Genomic DNA, 5,606 nt, shown 5'->3' on the forward strand with positions numbered 1-5,606 from the left:
ATCACCAAGTCATTTTTAAATCAGACTTCACTTGCATTGAAAAACAAATGTTGTTAATTAAGTTCCTTGTGTTAAACATAGAACGTTAATAAGCAAACCCGACTCTGATGAATTCTTAACGAGCACACTTAGAAATAACTTTGGCAAATAAATGAATATGCCAAAAAATTGGGATACCGGAAATTTATTCAATAATACTGGTTTTGGGGTACGTTCACTCGGAGAATTTATAGTGTTCAGCACACAGGAACACCAATATATTCCCGTTTTTGAAGAGTACTCAAAAGTCGTGTGTTTCAAGAGTTTTGACATAGAAGTGTTTTTATGTAACGTAATTTACAAAGCAGTACACTGCAGGTTGTCTGGAAACTGTAAGTGTAACTGGAGTGTGAGAGCTACTCCACTAGTTAAGATGTCGATTGGTTGATAAATATCGCGCACTTTTAATCTGAATATGATAATTGTCCAAGCAATGAATGACAGTTGTGTTTGTTTTTTTCTCGTGTGTTAGGTCAACTGACACATGCGATGGTAAAGAAAGTGTAGAAGCCTTATTATTATTCATGACGTTGAAATATTTTCAGACGATAAATTTTGTAATAATAATAACAAGGGGGACCAATTGTGGTCAGTGCGCTAAAGCAATGACCCTAACAACATCCAACAAAATAAACAAAACCAATACAATTTGCATTTGTATCCCTCATTAGTATTTCGGTTATATATATCAAATCTATGATTCTTTTAAACAACATTACAAGTTAAAAAATGTCAAAGACGAATCTATAAATACCGTGATTTTTTTATGAAATTTATATATATTAGTTAAAATCTAATGATACAAAAAAGATAAATCCTTTTTTATTTTATATTGTTGATGTACTTTTCATGAACATTAATACATTTAGTCATTATTCATCTTTGAACTTTAGATTGGAAATAATAGAACATCTGCATTTAGATTATGAGCCGATAGTTTCTATTTTACTGTTCCACAGTTTTAATTTTTCACATCTCTGTAGCAATATACTACTAATTCCTATCTATTAGGTATGTATTTTCAAGCTCATCCGATATTCTTGACCCTGTAGTGCGCATGAAACCTGTTTAAAGAGTCACTGTGTTTTTTACAACTTATAAACCGAAGGTTTTCTGCAGAACAACATTAACATTCAACGCTTATCAGCAGATGTCACGAGTACTAGCTACATAAAATATAACAGTCCGATTTCATTCATTCTTGTATTCGACCATTCTCGAGGTGTGGTACAAGTGTTCTACTAGTTTCCTAGATATTCCTCTACAAATATGGCTTGACATGATGTTGCTATCAGTAGTTTTAGCTATGGCTTGTCCGACTGTTATCAAACGTTCACGAATTGTTTGTGATACGATATGATATAGCAAAATTTTGAATATATGTTGTTAACATGAATTGTACTGTCCGGGAGATTACATATTTACTGCAGTTTTCCAATTGGTGTTGTTTCAGTATTATATAGGTTATCACTGTATGTATTTTAATTACATGGTAATGAACATCATAGAGTATAGCGAACTACATCATGTTTGTTATGTACATAACGTACCTGACACCCACGGGGAGAATCAAATATTGTGAGCGGAATGGAATGGTGGCTACACTTCAGACGACGTTGTTATTTGATGAGCGGAATAGTTCTATAAAAAACAGAAGGACGATATTTTGAGGACATTCCACCAACCAAGTCTATTCTCCCTTTGCACGCTTTATCTGTCGTTAGAAAGCAGAATGTCAAAGATTAATAGTCGGACTTAATATCGTGGCGTTTAAGGTCCATACATTTAGGTGACAACAAATACAACATCAGTGCTAAGAGGACGTGGAATAATCGTATTATTGTTGTGTGTTGGCAGCAAATATTACTTGCCCAACAAGTCATAATCGACTCCGAAAAACCATAAGAACTGATTTACTGAAAGTGTGATGAACATTCTGTGTTAGTGGTAATCAAAACACTGTTGCTTAACTACACCAGCTGTTTGGCCTTCGTGGTAAGAAAAATTAAGTGGATATATTGCAGATAATGTGATACTCAAAATGGTTCAGCTTAGATAACCATGGAAGAACCCGAAATGCATCGGATGAACGTCACTTTCGTTTGTACAAAACACCAACATCGAAGACTTTATTCTACTTTGGCGTCAATTAAATCTCAACTCTATAAGCAAAAAAATCAAATAGGTATAAACAATCCGGTGAATAATTAAACACAGACGCCTGGTAGAGTGGAGTAAATATTCTGTACAACATCTGAAACAACTCCGTCAGATCGGTAAAATGAACAAAACCATTCACTGATTGCCGCAGTTATTAACGCATTGTCCATAGCTTTTTTACCGCCACTAGCGCGGTAGATGTCTTGTAAATTCACTCCTTCACCCATTTACTACAATTAAACAATATGTTTAACAACACAAACACGGATATGAAATGTATCTTTTAATTTCAATCATTAATGTTACCAGCACCAAATTCTGTGTTTATTCAGCTCTAGGCATGGCAGAAACTCGAATATTGCTGTTGATTTTTCTGGTTACCACAACCATGGTTTTCTCTGGTGAAATCCGGACTACATCTTCGCAGTCAGATGACATTCAAATTAATGATTATCGTCAAATTGAGGAGAACAACCATGACAGTGAAATGAACAAGAGATATTGTCCACCACGTTGTTAAGCAGAATTGCGACAGTTTCGCATACAGTAAATGAAAAAAATGTTATCTGCAAAATAAATGTGTATATTTTCTCTCATCGAGATAATACTTATTCCTAAGTACAAACCGTGTAGCCGTGCTTTCACATTTTTGACACAAACTAACTAAGGTTAGGACCATTGGAAACTCGGGCGATGGCAGAGGAAATAAAACACTACTGCGCTCACCGACCCCGCAGTTAAAAGTTAGAAAAATTAATCAAATTTCGAGAGAGAAAAACCCATATGTGTTTCCAGACTGTATTACAAGCTCAACATAAAAGATTAAAAAATAGTAAACAAAGTTGTGAAAAACCAGTGTAAAGTTGGTAGATTTGATTGTAAATGTTAGGTAAACACAAACCCAGAACTTGAATCTTCGAAAAATAACTCAGAAGTAGATTGAAAACAAGCCCAGTATATGTGAACAGACCATTTTATCCGAAAATATATACAAGTTAAAAATAGCGGGCAAAGTTGTGTAAAATGATTGCAAAGTTGCCAGCTCTGCTAGGCAATTTGACCTAAGTGGTTGTAAATTCGAAACTAGTTGTTGAAACTTCAAAAAAGCGACAGAAATCTAGTCATGGAACCTCAAATAGCGGAATTGTCGTCTGAAGCAAGTAGAGGTAAATGGGCAAATCAGAATAGTATGAAAAATTTTAATATCCAAAAGAATTTGTAAATTTGCACGTATTGTCAATAAAATCTTGCTGCATTTAGACAATAAAGCTGGCACTAATCTGTTGCAAAGATCCAGTGATGTTGTCGAAAGTAATTAGAATGTTGGTAGATTTGGTTTTAAATGTTCCGTAAGTGCTCTTCCTAGCAAACCCCATACTTTAATGTTAAAATAATTACTCAAAATTTGATTGAATGCAAGCTCGATATACCTAAATACGAACCGAATGTATAACAAACTAAGAAATAGCGTTCAAAATTATGTAAAGCAATTTGGGCAAATCAGAATAGTATGAAAAATTTTAATATCCAAAAGACTTTGTAAATTTGCACGTATTGTCAATAAAATCTTGCTGCATTTAGACAATAAAGCTGGCACTAATCTGTTGCAAAGATCCAGTAATGTTGTCGAAAGTAATTGGAATGTTGGTAGATTTGGTTTTAAATGTTCCGTAAGTGCTCTTCCTACCAAACCCCATACTTGAATATTAAAATAATTACTCAAAATTTGATTGAATGCAAGCTCGATATACCTAAATACGAACCGAATGTATAACAAACTAAGAAATAGCGTTAAAAATTATGTAAAGCAATTGCGAAGTTGCTAGCTTTGCTGTAAATTTGACCTAAATGGTTGTTTTTTCGAAACTAGTAGCAAAATGTTTAAAAAACGACAAAAACTACCTGGTCACCCTTTTTGATTACTCTAGATCGAGTATACTTACCCATTTTGTGTTTACATATTTCCAAATGTTTGGTCTACAACACAACAATCGTGAATTATTGGTGAAGGAAGTACAAGACGCTGGGTAAGTATCGCCCAGTTACGTCTTTCTCGTGGATAGCAAAACTATTACCAATTTCGTTACATAAAATTAGTATGAAGTGAAACCTTTATGACTATGCAATATCGATGTTATGTTCTTTCGTTTTAATTAGCAAGTATAATAGTACTCCAAAGCGTGTAATGGGTCAAACTGTGTCTTCGTTTTATTAATCTTGTTTTGTAGGAGAAAAAATAAAATTAGTTTAACGAATGCAATCGCAGAACACCGAATATTTACGTCGATGTCGAAATCAACCACTTCGTATTTACTGTGCCTACGCCTGAATCAACGCTATAACATGATGTAATACTTGGTGATAACAATATAATTTGTAACTAATATATACATTATTACTTTTATATTGCAGTTATGATGTTGTAAAGGTATGTGAATAGATTGAAAACACCGCTAGGAATAGACAACTAAAAAGGTAATGTCAACGGAAAATTAGATGGCTGTGTTACTGTACATGTGCTCACGCTCTCAGCTTGAATATTTTATTTCACCATTCTCGCGTTTTCACATAATACTAAAATTAATTACTCGTCACACACATGTCATATATGTATGTACTAAATATTGTACATTTTATCTTAGAAGGCGTCTTCCTCAATATTTATGATTTTTTTGTTTTTTCTTACGCAGAAAAAAGTGGCGGCCCGCCCAATTGTCAGTACACTCTGCCTGTAACTGTGTTATCATTTGTCCGAGCTGTCTTGCCCATGAGTGTAAAAGGTGAATACTGGCCAGTTAGTAAAGTAATTTGAAACATTGAGTCTTATATAGTAATACATGTATAAAGGTAACTTTTTGCACCGTGTGGGATATACTTTCCTTTTGTTATATTATCAATTATACAATGTGCCTCTTAGTAATTATGGCAATTTGTTGTTTCTTCTAGCTGGATGCATACCATGTAATCAATCAAGAGTTTTGTACCACTGTATGTGATAGTATGTTGACGTCGCAAGGTTTCTGTATCTATGAGAGTGATTTTGTTTTCGATATTGAAATTTATGTCTTGTATGTTACCTGGCGTTTGCCTTTAATAGAAATAAACAATTATTTGAATATTTACGTTTGTTTGATATGAACTATTGGACTGTACAGTAGGTAGGTAGATAGCCACGACTCTAAATGAATGTTTCCCGGGACTGAAGACGAGTAATTTTCAACAAAAACAATCGTTTTGAGACATGACACGAACAAAATCGGGAATACAAATGTAACTGTTCATATTAACTGTGCAAAATATCGTATTCCTGTAGAGCACTTTCTCTAGACCAATCTGATTCATGACAACCGGTGAATTGTATAATAAAATAAAATAAAGATGGTATGGTATGAACACATTCATTATTT

At 33.8% G+C, this 5,606-nt stretch overlaps 1 long non-coding RNA gene across 1 annotated transcript; it reads left to right on the forward strand.

Annotated features, from left to right (window-relative positions):
• The first annotated feature begins 3,848 nt into the window (after positions 1-3,848).
• Positions 3,849-5,315, forward strand: LOC144360434 (uncharacterized). The gene is made up of 5 exons (XR_014929497.1): positions 3,849-3,869; positions 4,128-4,226; positions 4,612-4,674; positions 4,890-4,979; positions 5,146-5,315. It is a non-coding gene; the product is annotated as an uncharacterized LOC144360434 (long non-coding RNA).
• The last annotated feature ends 291 nt before the right edge of the window (positions 5,316-5,606 follow it).

The sequence above is a fragment of the Saccoglossus kowalevskii genome, chromosome 5 (genome assembly GCF_978046115.1).
Source record: "Saccoglossus kowalevskii chromosome 5, keSacKowa6.1, whole genome shotgun sequence".
NCBI lineage: Eukaryota > Metazoa > Hemichordata > Enteropneusta > Harrimaniidae > Saccoglossus > Saccoglossus kowalevskii.